General features: G+C 55.8%; 1 protein-coding gene across 3 annotated transcripts in view; it reads right to left on the bottom strand.

The window, feature by feature from the left end:
• Positions 1-15,157, bottom strand: part of RARA (retinoic acid receptor alpha) — a 44,629-nt gene extending 29,472 nt beyond the window's left edge. For 2 of the 3 annotated variants that reach the window (XM_069482502.1, XM_069482505.1), the window contains exon 1: positions 5,537-5,741. The gene's annotated coding sequence lies outside the window, so the exon portion shown is untranslated. Of the gene's footprint in view, positions 1-5,536; positions 5,742-15,051 lie in introns of those variants that run through there. The other variant, XM_069482503.1, reaches the window with a different exon arrangement.
• Between the last annotated feature and the right edge of the window lie 2,317 nt (positions 15,158-17,474).

Genomic DNA, 17,474 nt, shown 5'->3' with positions numbered 1-17,474 from the left:
AGGCAGCGCAGGGGCAGGGAGGGAGACTACAGCAATCCCCCACCCATCCCCTTGGCTCAGCCCCAACCCTGAGATGCCATATTCTGAATTGAATCCAATGGGGGCAAACTGTCAGCAGGACTAGATACCACCAGCCCCCTCCTAGCATCCCGTCCTGGGGACCCAAGCTGCAGGGAAACCAGCCCACTCCCCGACTCCTGCCTCAGGATATCCTTTTGGCTCTGACCCCAGACCAGGTCTGAGTCAGACTGTGCCCTGCCCCAGAACCCCCCCATTCGTCAACCCCCTCAGGAACTTCCTACTCCACAGTTGGGGCTAAAACCAAGGGGACTGTCTTCCCCCTGTACCCCCAGCTGAATAGGGAAGCCCACAAGGGGGTGGGGAAAGTAGGTCACAGAACCCCATGGCCTTCCCCTTAAAGAATAGAGCCTGTGGGAGCAGGGGGAAGCTGGTGCAGGCTGTGTGTGTAGGGAACAGGGTGGTCTGCAGAGCCACCACCTCCTGAGCCCCCAAAACACACACAGCCTGGTGCCCTGCCCAGAGTCCCTCTACACCCCAGCCTGGATCCCAAGAAGCCATCGAAACTCCCTGGGGAAGGTGGTTTCCATCAGAACACAGGACAGGGGCAGGCTCCAAAACTGTGAAAGCGGATGGGGAGTACAGAGGTTCCCTGAACCAGCATCTTCATGAGGCAGAAGGACCAGGCTAAAGGGGACCAGGGCTGCAAAATCAGTCAGACTAACACAGACAGCCACAGTCAGGCACAGCCAGACGTGGTCACAGTCTCCTTAACACTCAGTCTGAGTAGGTGGTGGTGACTCCTTCCCACAGACAGAAGTCTGGGGGGTCCTGGGGAATCTGGAGCATCAGAGACCACACACAGCCTGAAAGGGCCCCCCAGCCAGGTCCCCAAGTACCCACCCCAGCTTCATGGGGAGGGGTAGCTCCCTCCCCACAAGAACCAGGGGTAGTGCCCACGGCGGCCATCACCATGGCAACCAATAACAAACATCCCAGGAACCACAGTGGGACAGGAAGTAACAGCCACGTGACAGGAAGACATTTTTTTCTTAGCGTTGGGGAGGTAATGAAGATTGTTCGCAGCTCCTGGGGCGTCAGCTGTCCCCAAGTTTCCCCCACATGGAGCTGGAGGGAAGGGGGATCATAGGAGGCTGGCTACCCCCTAGCCCCGTGCGCACGGTGTGGGTGGATCACAGGAATGACAGGGCCCTCCCTCCCCGCCTGCCACTCACGGTTTCCCCCCCTCAGCCCCCCTCCTCCCCACTTCCTGCCGTGACTGGAGATCAGAGAACTCCCCACCGCAGCTTCCCCTTCTCAAGTCTCGATTCCTGGGCTGAAGGTTTCGCTGTGGGGCGAGGGACAGAGGGAAGGCGGGCTGAGGACCTACGGTAGGACCCAGGGGACAAGAGGCTCCAGGGGGAGGGCCAGGAGGAAGCCGCTCCAAGGTAGGTGTGTACACACAGGCACACAGCAAGTGGGTCACGGTGACACTGCCCCGCAGGGGCGCAGTGACACACGGAGACAGCCTGAACTCAGGCAACTCTGGGGGAGAGGGAGCAGAGCCAGACGATCCAGACCTGGCACACCCTACTCCGGACCTGTCCTGAGCCTCCAGGTTCATCTCAGGTGTCTATTGGCCTCCAGGCAGGCAAGGTCCCAACTGTGCCCAGCCCCTACCGCCTCTCCTCTGCTTTCTGTGCTGAGGAATCCCCCTCACTGCTCCAAGGTGCCCGCCCAGACGAGGGCACCTTGGCTGGAGGTGGGAGAATGGAACCTCCCTCCACCCCCCTCCCCTTCTCTGCAGATGTCCCAGACTATATTTAGCCTAAACCGGGCGGCCAGCCAGACCCAGACTCCCCACTGGCCTGGAGCTGAGCTCCCAGTTTTTATGCAATTAAAACATTAACAGAGAACCACCCCCATCCACACAACCCCCACACCCCCCAGCCCTGCCAGGGCTGCAGAGCTCTGAAAACTTGAAGGAGGGCAGCCCAGCTCTGCAGCCAATGATGGGGGTGGGGACCATTGGGCAGGACAGGGGCATCATCCATGAGATCAGGTTGACACTTGAGTTGGGGGGAAGCTTTCCTTGTTCCGGCCGGAAGGGAAAGGCATATCCAGTTCAGAGGTGGGAGGGGTTGCCTGGCTGCAGAAATTACACCTGTCATTTTGCAGCCCCCTCCCTGGCCAGCTCCAGTTACAGGGCTGGGGTTGGCAACAGGTGCTGGCCAGCCTGGCAGCAGCCTAATCCCCCCACCCGCTCCCCAGGCTGACAGTGGTGCCTGGAGGTCCAGCAGGGGCCCTTCTGGGGCAGGATGTTAAGTAGAAGGAGGTAATCACTGCCTGGAGGGGTGAGCAGCCCATGGCCCTTCTGTAAGAGCTGGCCCCTGGGCCATTTGATGTGTGCTGGAGGGTCTGGGGAAGCCAGAGAAAACTTAGTTCTATAGCACCTATTTCATTTCCCCATGATGCCAGGCAGGCAGGCTAGAGTGTGGGAGGTCTGTCTGCCTGCCTCTTCCTCCTCCTCCTCTCCAAATTCCAGGAACAGGCAAGGGAGGCTCCAGTTGCGGGGAGAGAGGGAGAGCAAGCAGGCGGTCCCAGCTGGGGGGGAAGGAAGGGGGAAGGACTGGAGCGGGAGGCAAGATCCAGACGAAGCAACAGACACCCACACCCGAGACACCCACACCCAAGCCAGACTGGGGACAGACACACCGACGCTGACACATTCTCACACGCTGGACCAGGTCCCCGCATGCCGCCCACTCTGCGGGAACACCCGGACACCCTCAGCCAATCCTGCCAATTTCCAGAACACTCCCTGGACACACACAGAGATTCAGGCTCTGCCCCCCACCCTGCATCCCCCCCACAAACCGTGTGGGCTCCAGACAGCAGCCGGAGGGATGGAGAGGGGAGCAGAGGGAGGAAAGACAACAGGCGTCAGAGAGAATGTGCAGCCAAAGCCCTGAGAGCTGGGGGTATCAGTTGCCACACTCCTTTCCCAAAACCCAATAAGTCAAGACAACCCTGGTCCTCTTGCCAGGGTCCCTGCCAGCTTTCCACACTCCCAAAACCATCACCACCAGACGGGTGTGGGGTGCTGAGCAAGTGAAGATTACCCATTTATTCGTCGCAGGGATAGGATTACCTTCCCCAGATGCCCATCACCCCAGATCCTAGGCAGTGCTCCCAAACAGACCCCACAGAGGCACAAACACACCCACCCCTCAGCCCAGCCTAGGTCCTGCCCTGCTCACGCTTCCCAGAGAACAGGGAACTGGGCATTGAGATTTGTATTTCTGGGCAGGCCCCACCCTCACATCACACAGTTCTGAGGACCATCCCACATAAGACCCTAGAGTCTAAGCAAGGAGTAGCCTAGGAGGAAAGGTCCCAGAGGGCAGAACCAGCTTTGGAGACTAAATGATTTAGGGGAAGGAGAACTCATCATTAACTGGGGCCTGGATCAGTGTGCCCAAAACAGACCTGAAGGGCCATTCAGACAATGCCCTCTCCCCACACTAGACAGGGTGGCAGGAACCATGTCATGGCACGTGTAGGTGATTGTGCCCAGTGGGGGAGGCACAGGGCAATCAGGATGGGCTGCCCACAGCGAGCTTCCTGCCAGGCTGCCGCAAGTTTGGGAGTAGGAAGGGGACTAAAGATGACACATGTCCCAGGGTAGGAGCAGGGGCATTTAGGGTCAGACTGGAGGGAGAGAGATTTAGAGGCTATATAGGAGGAGGTGGCCAGGATTAAGCCATTCCAAGCCCAGGGTCTTCTCAGAACAGCCACTACATCTATACCACTGTCATCAGCCTGGTAGTGAAACCCCTGCAGTGACCACCTCATGCATACTCACTCACACCCTCAAAATCCCTGCAAATCCAAGATCCTCAGCTCCCAAGCGCCTACTTGAGTCTGACCCTACTGACTTCTCTGTTTCAGGACACCACATGGCCCAGACTCCCAGGCAGTGCTCATGTCCCAGCCCCTCCCAGTGCACTATCTTTCAGAGCCACAAACTCCCTGACTCCACAACCACCACCCCTTCATCCTCCAGGAGGATGAACCACACATCCAACTCCAGATACTCTTTCTCTTGTTCCTTCCCCCAGACTCATCTCCTCCACCCTGCCAGGGGAAGCCCCAAGACTCCAAGCCACCCCCACTCCAACCTGGGGCTTCCCCAGCCCAACCTCCCCGTCAAGCCCTGAAGGAGAATTTGGGGCCTGAACCCCAGTTTCTTAGCAAGAACGGGGATGTCCTTACTGAACCACTTCCCCCCAAATAATCTTGCCCTATGAAGACTGCAGCCAGGGAAGAGGACAAGAAACATCTCTGAATCTCCTAGCTAGAAAACTGGGGGTGGGGGGCATGGGGAGCAGAAGTAAGGGTTAGGGTAAGCAGCAGGGGTAGGGAGTGGGGGAGTGTTTTCAGGAACAATCCCCTCAGAGATTATATACATGCACACTTGTGCACACAGCCAGCAGGTAGAAGGCAACCTGGCTACAGAAAAGGAAGCCAGCCCAGGCAGGGCAATCCTTCCAGGCCAACATATTGGGCATCCTATCCAAGATAGGATGGAGGGTGGAGAAACATCTCCAAGGCTGAGGGGCTTTTTTTATCTGATTTCCATATGAGTTGGTCCCCACCCCCGGCCTAGCACACTGGGGGTCTGTCCTCCTTCCCACGGAGCAGCCTGACAATAGTGCAGTGCCCAGAAAAGAGAATAGGAGACCTAGCCAAGCTGATTTCCCAGCCCCCCCCCCCAACACACACACACACACACACACACACACACACACACATCTGGCTAGCAGCTTCCAAGCCTCGTGGGTGGCACCAGGTCCCAGACACCCTCAGCAAAGCAAGGTCGGCCAGTCTATTCCGTCCTTCTCATCACGCCCAAAAGCTTCCATACCCGATGGTAGCACAAGACCCAGGGAATCCCCCCTCCACAGACACACACTGCATTGGCTTCCGCACCCAATTCTGACGGCTCCCCTCACTCCACAGGGGACACCAGCTGAGCGGGCCCCGCCCCCCCAGCCGGCTCCCTCTGGTGGGGGTGGGCCCCCTGGCTGATTCTCCCCAAACCACAGGGCGGCTCAGATAACAGGAGGGAAAGAGGGAGGGAGCTAGTCCGTTGGGCATCCGATCTCTCCCCAAACAGGTTTGAAAGTCTTTTTGTTTTGCTTGTTTTTGAAGAGAAAAGAGAGAGCAGGAGTTCCCAGCGGCCGTTCTGCAACAGCTCGAGGGCAGGGGACACGCGCGGCAGACGTCCCCAGATGCCTCAAGGCTGCGCGCGAAGACACGGCGCAGGCAGACGCACAGACGGGGCTCCCCCGCCCTGGACTCAGCGGCGGCGGGGTGGGAAGCCCAGGAAACCCTGGGTTCCTGTCGGAACCCGCCCGACACCCGGGCCCCTCCCGCAGCTCCTACCAGGCGCAGGGCATGGGGACCCAATGCCTGCGGGAGCCAGGGCTCCCCAAAATTCCCGGAGAGACCTTACCTCGCAGCGGGGGACGCAACCCGTTGGGGTTGCCCGCGGGCACGGCGTCTGCCCTAACCCGGCGCCTTGGTACCAGTCGGCATCAGGGGTGCGGAGTCCCCGGAGAGGAGCCGTCCGGGGGGCCGCGGCTTAGGGGCGCGGGGCGACGGCAGCGGCCATGGCGAGTCACGTGCGGAGGCTGAAACTTTACCCGGAGCCCCAGACTGGGGGGGCGGAGGGTACGGAGCAGGGGTGGGGGAAGGCCCTTTCCCTCAGACCCGCCCCTGCCCGCCCACTGACCAATCATCAGTCAGGGGCGGGTCCACAGGATCACGCCCGGCCCCCCCCGCCTTAATAGACCCAGGGAAGGGCGAGTCTTAAAGGAGCCGCTCCTAGCTGAAGGCTAGACCGTGGGAATCTGGGAGAATCCCTCCCTCAAGCCCAGAACTGGAGATGCAGAGCGAGGAGGGAGTGAAGTTCTGCGGAAAGAATAGAAATAGGGCTCGGTGGAGAAAGGACCGCAGTGTTTGGTACCCTACACTCCTTTCCTCCCAACCATACACATCCACACGGGGGTTCACGAATCACGCACCCCTCCCCCCCCCCCCCGCACACACTTAAACCCCGGAAGAGAGGAGGCAGCGTAATATGGAAGTGAACGCAGTGACTCTGACCCTAGCTGTCAAGCCCCTATCTCCCATAATTATAATCCTTCTCCAAGGACCAGTTGGAACTGAGAGTTGTGTGACCTTGAGCAAGTCACCTCCCTTCTCTCTGGATTTAATTTTCTCCTCTGCAAAAAAGGAGTACAGGAGTAGATCTCCCGCACGTACACCTCTTTTCCCAAACACCTCTGCAGCTCCAGTGGTCAGAGGGGCTCTGGCCTAACCCAACCCCTCAGGTCCTCTTAAAGTACACTTCCCCCTAAAGGGCAGAGGCTTTGGGATTTTCCAGTAGGGGCGCCCTCCATGCTAGAAGACTCAGACTCAAGCTTCTCCCTCCTGGCCAAGTCTGAAGGAGCCAGGAAAGCTCTCATTCATGTTCCAGCTGGCCAGGATCTGAATCACTCTCCATCTGCAGAGACCCTAGTCCCCAACACAGTCTTGAGCCCCCTCCCAGCCTGCTGCCCTGTTTAGGAGGATCACGTCCCCATCGCTAGCAGTTCACTGGGGTGGGAAGCAGAATCACTAGGGAACACACCCCCTCCCCCGTTCCAAGGCAGAGAAGTGGCCACAAGTGCCCCCACAGGACTTCCCACTGGAAGGGGAAGTGCCACACTTCCAGGTTTCCACCCCCCTGAGGTGCCTCTCAGCCTGACACGGTGGCAGAACTCTCAGATCCACCGGTCCGGTCCGATGGGCTCCGCTTTACAGACCAGAAACTAGAGGCCAAGAGTGGGCAGGAGGGTTTGTCCACGGTCATACCAGTTGCAGAGTCGGGTCTAGAATTTAGGTATCTGGTTGTCTCTGGTGTTAGCCCCCCAACCTTGGTAAGGTAGGACAAACCGGGTTGGCAGGACGCTCTGCCTAGAGGTCTGGCGGAGGGGGAAATTGCTCCAGCAGGTCGGGGCAGCGCTTCCCCGGGCCCCTTCCCGCCCGCTGAGCCAGGGTTGTGTCCTGCTCCCGTCTGGATTTCCGTCCGTCCGCCGGTGCGAACCGCCCGCCCAACCTCTCCCGCCCTGTCCTGTCCAGATCCATCCGCAAACATGCGCTCAGCCGGCAGGAATGCGCCAATGGCTCCCAGATGTGGACACAGACGCTTAACCCCTTCCCCCCCAACCCCGCCCCCACAAGGGCCTTCCAGCCTGAGCCCTGCCAACAGCAGGGAGCTCCGCCCAGATGAGGAGCCAGTCTAGGAGGGGGTCAGGGCCAGCCCACCCCCAGCGCCCACAGGCACCTCCTGACCTAGATGCTACCAGTCTTTCTTCCAGCTGAGGCTAGAGGGGAAGGCTCATGAACACAAAAATGCAAGTGTGCATGCACACTTCCTCCCCACAGGGGACGACCTTTACATATATACACCTGCCATCACACGGGGTCAGGTACACTTCTGCACACTGAGATTCAGGCACCCTTGTAAAAATGCACACTCACATGCATTCAGGGCACAAATGTCTACACCTCCAAGATGCATGTATACACATCCGTGCACAAACAAACATTTATGCACATGCAAGTGCATGAAGCCAAGGATGGGGCACACTTCTGAACAGACATAGCAGTAGGCCTATGTGCAGATGAAGGAAGTAATTCATAAACACACAAACCCACACCCCACAGGGGGTTAGACACTCATGCACACAAGACCAGCAGCCATGTATACAAACACACAGCCTACCTTCGGGCACTCCCTTCCTGCCCAGTGCCACCTATCCAAGGTCAAGCCCTACCCAAGCTACACTTCAGGAGGCAGGAGAGGTGCCCAGGTGAGAGGCCCCCAGGTGAGAGGCTAGGAGTCTTTAAACTTCAGTAGCAGCTGAACTGCAGCTGTGCTGGGTGCACAAGGCTTCCACCCCTCTCCCACCAAGGACCCTGATGCACAAGGAGAGAAGAGTATCCAGGAGATAGCAGGAGACTAACAGAGAGGCCCAGAAGCCCCTCACTCTTTAGGAAAGACACTACTCTCTCCCTGTACACAGAAGGAGATAGGCTGGGGGAGGAGCCTGAGCCTAGTTTCCCAGCCTTGTCTGATTCCCAAAACAAGGATCCCTCTTCAAACTAGAGGAAGCAAAGAGAGAGTTCCATAGGTACATGAGCCAGTGACAACTTTCAGTAGTCAAAGCAATATAAAATAGCTTTGAGACACCCTAGGAGGGCCCACACCTCTAGTAAAACAAGGCCTGCCTTTCACAGCCTGTGGGAACTCCTAAAGAATAGCATAAATGGTAGTTTGAAAAGAACATGGAAAGCAGTTGTCCTTTTAAGACCACCTGGATGTGATGCAGGTAGGGTGAGAGTTGTCTGTTGGAACTGGCCCTGACTCCTCTTCCCCTCCCCAGCCTCCTAGCTTATCCCAAAAGGAGCTCCTCCTACAATTACCTTAATGGTCCCACACCATTTCGTTCTCACAGTCCTGAAGGGGCAGGGTTCCTATTTCTATCCTACAGAGGAGAAAACTGAGGCTCAAAAAAGAAATTGCCTTGCCCAAAGTTATATGGCTTGTCAATGGCAGAGCTGGGATACAAACCCACAGTCCCCTCCTCAACTCCCCTCTCCCCCTATTTACTCCAAATCAAACATATTCCACTCTACTCTGTACCCTGCTGCTGCTTCCTTTACCCCCTCAGTGGAGCATATAGAAGAAACACCATCCTTGCCTGGCTCTGCAGATTTATGGGTGGGGCCAGGACATTCCAGAGAGAGATCAGAGAAGACACTGGGGGCTACATACATAGCCCTCCACTCCCATCCCAAGCATGGTGCCCACCTGCCTAGCAGGCATGGCCGGGTGACTCAGCTACATCCGGGGGAGATGCCAGGGCAGTGACTCACCTACCGAGAAGAGCTGAGCCTGGCACCTTGCCAGCCTCAGGACAGAAGCGACTTAGTCACCACCGGGACTGAGATGCCTGATGCCCGGCAGGCACAGCCCAGAGATCAGGGACAGGGGCAGACTGTCCCTCCATGGTTACATGCTCCCCCTGGTGAAGAAGAACAGCGCTCAGCATCCTAGGGCCAGCAATGGCTCTGACTGCCCCTACCCCTTCACCACTGCCCACCCTCACCACGGTAGGCCCTGCTCCAGTGCCAACAAGTTTTGTGAGACCCCTGGGCTGCCCTGCCCTCCTGCAGCCTGCACCCTGCCCATCACTCACCACCCACTCTCCCACCTGCCCCACCTCCTCCTGCCACCCAAGTTGTACCCAGGCTGTGAGTCTCCTTTAACATGTCCTGGCAGCACCCCCTGCCCCCACAGCCCCTCTTACCCCCCTCATACACACATGCACTCATACACACTTCTGCCAGCCCTGCTTCTGCCAGCAGCTGCTGAAGTTGTTGAGCAGGAGGGAAATCGGGAGGGTGGGGTGCAGGGATTGAGTTACCAGGGCTGATGGGGTGGGCTGTCATCCAATCCCTTTCCCAGTTCATCCTCCCCCCCCCACCATCTCCCTCACCCACCTGCCTCCTTCTCCACCTCTGGCAGGCAGCCTACTGCCCTTTAAGCCCCTCCACCCCCACTCCACCCAAGCTAGAAAATAAATGTTCAAGAGTATTTGTCATGCTAAGACCAGCCCAGTATATAAGAGAAAGAGAATGAAAGAGACAGAAACGGACAGGAAGAGTAATTCCTGTGCTCAGTGCTCTGACTACAACCACTAGATGCGTATATCTATGTGTATGCTGACCCAGAAGGGGAATGAGTAACTCTGCAGGTCCCAGGAGAGTTGGTGGGGCGCAAGGGGAGTCGACAGGCTGAAGAGCCTCAATCCATTTGCACTATTGATTTCTCACACTGCAGCGGGCCTGAGAGGGGGGCATGATACATCAGCCCCCCAGAGTCATAGAAACTGAGTGGAGAGCAGGGGAGGAGCTTCTGCACCACAAATTGTGGCCCACTGAGACCTGCTTGGTGGGGAGGGGGTGGGCAGTAGAGGAATAGGAGATGTTCAGTGGCAGAAGGCTGGGAGGGGAGAGGGTGTTGGATTAAGTCCTGCCTGGAACATCTCCTTCCAGCTGGGTCTGAAGCTAATTTGAAGAAAGAAGGTGGGGGACAGATGTGCTCTGTTTGGCTACATAGGCAGGGCCCTGAACAACTCCAGGAGGCGCCATTCACATCAGTCTATGGAATGGTTTCCCCTGCAGCTGTACAACATGGTGATCCTGGGAAAGAGGCTGAGGCAGGAGAGAGAACACAGACTGAATTCTGAGGGACCACAATTCTCCACTGAATTTTCTCCCCACACACCCTCAACTCTCCTGGAACACCCACCAGGCTTCAGAGGAGGGCTCTCTTCTGACTAGTGATCATATGCCGCTAGTAATCTCCCCACTCCTCTGCCCTGCCCCCTTCCTTTGTTGGAGGGATTGGCAAACAACCATGGCCCACAGGTCCTGGGCATGGCAGGAAGAGGGCTCACAAAAGGATCTGGAGAGTATGGAAACCTGCATCTTCTGCCTGATTCATCCCGGAACTATGGACAAATCCCTGGCCTTCTCTGGGTCTCTCAAATGAGGGAATCAGACCAGATGTCCCTTCTCTAAGGTGTTTCCAATCCCCACAGCTTGCCAGTCTGTGAGCCTGCTGGAACCTGTCCAGCACCTCAATTCACACCAGTGGCCACAGGCCACCCAAACAAACCCCAACCCTGACCTCCTTCCAGCCTGGACACAGACTCTCTCCACATAGAGATTTATAAACAAACCAGGCTGGGGCTTACGGAGACCCTGCACAAACAAGCAGAGAGGGAAACAGACCAAGTGTGCCTGGCCTGAGGTCCTTGCTACAGCATGGGAGGGAAGCACAGCGAGGTAAGGTGAGGGGACCATGACATGAGAAAAATGGCACAAGGGGCCTATGTTCTCGTCCCCACGCCGCTAATGACTGATGAGTGCCCTAGGTTAAATTGCATACCCTTTCTAGGCCTCAGTTTCCCCCTCTGTGAGGGGAAGGGTTTGTCTAGGTAGCCTCTAAAACCCTTCCAGTTCTGAGTCCAGTTGGACAAAAAGACCCCTGAGGAGTCCCAGGACTCCTCCACCCAGCCCAGCCCAGCCCAGCCCATCTACCGGGGTCAGGTCCCTCTCAGCAAGGTCCTGCCCCTGCTCAACATGCCTCTGCTCCATCTGCTGCTCCTTCGGCCCTTCACTCCTCTGCCTGCCTGCTTACCTTCACCTTAGCCAGCCCCTCTGCCTGCCCCGTGCTTTTCTGCACGTCCCTCCTGCCAGGGGACAGACCAACTAAAAATAGTCCCTGCAGCCTTTCTCGCCCACAGCTGCCCAAAGAGCAGGAAATGAGGGGGGCAGGGAGGCCCATGTCCTGCCCTCCCCCACTAACTCCCAGGTCAGAACTGTGTCCAGCACTCCAGCCTGGGGCCAGTGCCAACTTGGCCATCTTGGGGGCAACCCACACCCCTTCCCTAGGGGGAGGCCTGCCCATAAGTGCCTACAATCACAGAGCTGCCCCTACCCTGTGGGAGGAGGAGAAAAGAGGCAAGCGGTCTAGAAGGAAACCTTCCCAATTTCTGACAAATCAGTGCCAACCACATTGTGGGCACCAAGAGGGAAGGGCCTGGCTCCACTGACTGGTCTTTTGAGGGCAGAAGGAATTGGCATGGGGAAGCTTGTGCTGGTTTCCTTGATCCTGGCCCAGATGGAAGGAAGACAAAATAGTGCCCCAGCCTCAATTATGCTAATCCTTTGCTCCCCAAAACACAGGGGTTTCAACAGCCACCCCCAGATATTGTGGGGGAAAAGCTAAAAGCTAAAACAGATAGCAGAAGATCTTGGCTACCCACATGTGAAGACAGAAGCCTAGAAGTAAGAACAGGCCATGCCTGCCAGGCTGGGCATGTGCTGTCCCCAAGCTGAGTCAGAGGCTAGGAGGGAGAAGCCAGGGTGCTATGGTGCCAGGGGCTACCGTGCCCCCACTCCTATCCCACCTGGGATTTCTGACACCTCCCAGCCCTCAGGGAAGGCCCTCCCTGCACGGGAGGAAGGAAACCAGCTTAGCGACTCTCTGGAGCCCTGCAGGAGAGCCTACGCTGCTGTGAGGCAGGCGGGAAATCCAGGAGTCCTGGCACCCAGCCCAGAGAGTGAGTGAGAGAAATACCTCCGAGGGGAGGAAACAGCCCAGATCTAGGCAGACACATGGCACCGCCAGCAGCTCCCAGATGTGACCCATAACGAGGTCCTGGCCAAAGGGGCTGGATGGGGAAAGTGAAGACATTTCTGAACAACAAGAGAGAAGAAAGTGGGGCCATGGGAATGGAGAGAAGGTGGGGTCAACCTGGCTCTCACCTGCTGTTCTCCCTCCTTCTCAGAGTTAGACACTCCGACATTAAGGCCATCAAATATCAACCAGGTCCTCAGGTCCTTGGTGTGTTTCCCTCTCCCCTAATCTCCGGACCCTAGCCTGTTCATTCCTGAGCTTCCTGTGGTACCCTTTCTCTGGGGCCAAGCCAAATGAGAATTAGCAGGCCCAAGGTGGAGCTCAGGAGGCCCAGGCAGTGCCAGGGGCTGTCCTCATACCATCCTCCCACCGGCTTCCCTCCCGCCTGCTCTTAGCCGCCACACATATCTCAGCTGTCGAATCCGATTAGGGCTCCTGCCCAGTGAGCCGGACAAGGAGGCCACTGGGCAGGGGAGAGAGAGAGACAAGGACGCCAAGCAGGGATGGCAGAAGGAAGGTGGAGACAGGGCTCAGGGGAGAAGGTGTGGAGCCCCAGAGGAAGAAAAGCCTGGTGGAGAGATCCGTACTCTCTGGCAACAGCTACAGCCTACATTAGGAGAATTCTGCAGTACCTGGGGTAATAGCCCTGCCTGGTTCCTCCATCCCCCACATGGACAAGGATGGGGGAAGAAAACCGAAGGCAGAGAGATTGACCTAGATTTAGGGAGAGGATTCCATCCTCGATCCCCTCAGCTATAGCTACCATTTGCACTGGGCTTTATGACACATTATCTTGTGGGGTCTTTATGGAAGTATCCTTATCAGGCAAGCAGGGCTTGCTACTGATGACCATTTTTATAAATGAAGAAACTGAGGCTTATAAAGGGGAAAACCTGTGTAAATGCACATAGTTAAGTAATCAGGCTGTCTCTGATTCAGGCCTCTGATTCCCAATCCATTGCTCACACTAGAATCTCTACTTTCCTTCTCGGATCAAGACCAGAACTAAAGTCTGAAGCCACTCCATTATCTACCCTTTCTTCCAAAACCAACCCTTAGGGGACTCTGGGAACCATGGAAGAATACAGAGCACACCCCACACCTAGACAGAGTTACCAGATGGGGACATGCCACTCCCCCCACCATACACTAAGAGCCAGAGGGATTCCCTCAAAGTGTGACCAATCTCTTCTATCACCCACCCTCCTCAGTTCACTACCCTCCCCCACCTGGAGGTAAGATACACACTCCCACATTGTTACCCGGGCAAGTCATATACCCTTCCTGTAAACCCACCAAAATAGAATGAGATGCCCTAGATCTTCAGAGAGCAGGGCCTGTCAGCCCACTACAAGAGGGAAAAATAAGCCACTGTAAACAGTAGGTGCCATCTAGCCCTCTCCCAGAGGACCTATTGGGGGGTAGAAGCCTGGGGACCTCCCAGCTCTAGGGTAACACTAGGAGCCTGAGGATCTGAAAGCCAAGGAGCTTAGGGAGCTGGCATGGCTGGGCAACCTCCCCAATCTCGTCCACACCCCCTTTCCCTAGCCATCTGGGCTGAACCTGTTCTAGCTTGGGCCACACTCTGGTATCTCTCCCCTTCGGCACTCACAGCCACCTCTATTCAAAGCTTATAGATCTTAGGCCGGGCATGGTGGCTCACGCCTGTAATCCTAGCACTCTGGGAGGCCGAGGTGGGCGGATCGTTTGAGCTCAGGAGTTCGAGACCAGCCTGAGCAAGAGCGAGACCCCATCTCTACTAAAAATAGAAAGAAATTATATGGACAGCTAAAAATATATAGAGAAAAAATTAGCCGGGCATGGTGGTGCATGCCTGTAGTCCCAGCTACTCGGGAGGCTGAGACAGGAGGATCCCTTGAGCTCAGGAGTTTGAGGTTGCTGTGAGCTAGGCTGACGCCACGGCACTCACTCTAGCCTGGGCAACAGAGTGAGACTCTGTCTCAAAAAAAAAAAAAAAAAACAAAGCTTATAGATCTTACAACCTCAGGTGAACATGCGTGCACGCGCGCGCACGCACACACACACACACACACACACACACGGATGGGGTGGGGGCTTTTTGCAATAGGTGTTGAGGTGCTGGCAGGGATGGGGGCACTAAGCCAAAAGAACTTTCCCTAGAGGAAAAGGTCACCAAAACACTCACCATCTCCAACAACACCTTGACCACTCAAGTGTGAGATAAACCTGGAAGGGGGTATTAGTTCCCCTAGAAGGTGAGTAGGGAGTAGGGGCAAAGTCTCAAGCTCTTTGGGCTAGGAAGCAAGAGAGAAATCTCTCAGGGAGGCTCAGGTCCCTCGCTGGCTCTCTCCACTTTCTATTACCCCAGCACTTGCCAATTCTCCTGTCTAGGTGAAGTGGGGGAAGGGATATTAGGCAATACTGCAAAGAAGGGTACAAGGGCATGGGGCCTGGGCAGACCTTCCCCCTACTTTCCACTTTTAGCTAGAGAATGGGGAATGCCTGGGGAGGAGAATGCAGGAAGGGAGCTGGAGGGTGCAGGGGCTCTGAGCTTTCAGACACTCCACTGTTCCCAGGCTCCCACCTCCCAGGACTATAGTGAGCGACTGACGGGGAGGAGGGATGGGGAAAGCCAGAACTGGTGAGAGGGAAACGGCAAGATCAGAAGCAGAGAGGCTGGGGTGAAAGGCAGCCAAGGAAGAATTGGGAAGGGGTGTGCATGGTCCTACCTGCTCAGGTGTGTGCTGGCAGGGGGCGATGGGGTTCCCAGGAGAACCGGGGAAGCCCTCTCAGCTCGATTCAGGATTCCCCCCTGCTTCTGGGTTAGGCTGCTGCAAGAGGCAAAGGTTCCCGTTGGGTCCTAAAGCCCCCTCTCTAAACAGAAGGCTCTCCCCGCCCTCTTGTACCAGCCCTGACTGGGTCAGTGAATGCAGAGCTGAGGACTGATGGGGGAGAAATAACCTGCTGGAAGAAAGATGGGGGTCTGAGACATGAGTTGGGGACAGGAACAGCCCCCAGTCTCAAATACACAGCATATGTTTGACTTTAACTCAGGATAGGATGACATAGAATAGGAGGAAATAGACATTTCTTTCTGCCTGAGCAGATGGATTTGGGTTTTGGTGCTGGAGATGGGGTTAAGATTTCTCTCCTTATCACTCCTGCTGAGCCATTTAGCTACTGAGAATTTGGGGAAATTTTGGGAAGGGAGCATTCATTTTGTATGGGTGCTCACTGCTGTCCTCTTCCTCAGGCTACAGCTGTCTCCTCACTCCTACCAACTATTCCTAAGTGAGTAGGAGGCCATGGGCTGGGGAGGATGACCTGATTTGCAGCAAGTAAAAGGGGCAGGACTTAGATGGCAGTTGGAAATGGGTAGTTTTATATATTTAGCTGGAGGTGTGTGTATCTGGGAGTGTGTGGTTAAACAGGCAAGAGTATAAGCAGGTAGGGTTGGGGGGAAAAGGGAAAAAAAACAAAAAAGGACTTCAGGCTACATCCATTACTAGAAATGGCAATTATCAATGGAAGAACAGGATGCAGACACTAGAGATCAACTAGCGCCCCTACCGAGCCCTCAATAGGATCCTGAATCTTTACTACCAGAACGAACAAGAGAGAATATTTTCCCAGGAACCATTTGGGATAAATATGGTGGTAGAGGGACCTTTTAATGCAATAGATCAACTCAAGGTCACTGACTTAGTTTAGGATAGACAACCTTCTCAGTAGCTCAAAAGGAAGAATTCAGATTTGGTGGGCCAGACAGGCAAGGAAAAGGTGGATGAGAAGTCTGCAAAGTTCTGGATTTAGAACATTTTGCAAGTAGAGTTGCACATATCTCCAGCAGCAAAGCAGGGAAAATGTCATGGGGAGAAGGGCCAGGGGAAGTCAGGGACAGCCTTGAGGGAAGGGAGGACAGCAATGCTTTCACCTCCTCTGTCTTGCAGGAAGAATTGGGGAAAGGAGTTAGACAGTAAGGATGGAGGGCCCCAGGGTGGAGTCCATGGGGTGAGCTTAGGTCAAGCCTTTCACCCTAATGTGCCTCAGTTCTCTCCCAGCTGTTAAACAGGGCTCTCGGTTCTTCCCAGGCAGTTAATGAGTGTTTACAAAACACTTGGAGATCCTCAGATCTCAGCTGGGCCACCACTACAGTTATAAAGCTCAATAAGGGCTGAGTGTTATTTGGGGAGGGGAGGAGTAGGGGAAGAGGGAAATAGACTCTATTACAAACTAAGGATAAAACCAAGCTCAGAGAGAAGCACAAGCCTAGCTGCCACAGGATATCCTTGTGCCCTGGATGGAGGTCACCCCCACCCCCAACCACCACCAAAGGCTGGCCTCCAGCTAGCTGTAGGCAGAACCCAGACTAGCAGCTGGTCTTCATTAACTCCAGCTTTTTCACCCCCCCACTGTGAACCCACAGCTTCTACAGGCCTAGGCTAGAGGGGGCTGCCCTTGCCTGACCTTGCAGCTGACACTGGGGTGGGGGGCATGGCACCAAAGGCCAAGTTACCAGCTGAAAAGAAAGTCAAAGCAAGACTCTTTTTTCCCATTGGGAGAAAGAAGAGAGGAAAGAAAGGAGTGTGGGGGTGAGAGGGTGGAGGTGGGGGAATTTAGGGCAAACAGCAGGCAGTGAAGTCAGCTGGATTGAGGCCCAGAAACCCCCACACCCTGGGGCCAAGTCTTACTCTAGCTTTGCTCTCAGCTCAAGTCTTGGCGAGGCCCCAAACTAGGGAAGGCCCTGGTTGCCCCTTTCTGCCTCCCTACCCCCACCCTTATTAAATACACATTTTATCTCTCAGCATCTTCATTATCTTAACTGAAGGAGACAAGCAGTGGATGGCGGCAGCAGAGAGCGTCAGGAGGGGGGGGCAGGCGCACCCTTGTTATAAAGTGCTGATCTAGCTCTTTCAGGCAGTGTGGGAAACAGAGGAGGGATCAAAGGGAGTGAGGCTGATTCAGAACTCAATTAGAGCTTTTTAAAAAATGAAGCTGGCTCTCTCCTTTCGCCAGTCTTCAGCTTTTACCCAGGCCCCTTGCACCCAATTAGCTTCTACTGCCAGTGCCTTGGTGCTGGGGTTGAAAATCAAGGGGAGGCCAGGGGGAACACCTTCCCCCATACCGAATGCACCTAAGAGGGAGACCTGCA

This window comes from Eulemur rufifrons, chromosome 9 (assembly GCF_041146395.1).
Source record: "Eulemur rufifrons isolate Redbay chromosome 9, OSU_ERuf_1, whole genome shotgun sequence".
Taxonomy (NCBI): Eukaryota; Metazoa; Chordata; class Mammalia; order Primates; family Lemuridae; genus Eulemur; species Eulemur rufifrons.
This window is presented reverse-complemented; position numbering and strand designations above follow the sequence as displayed.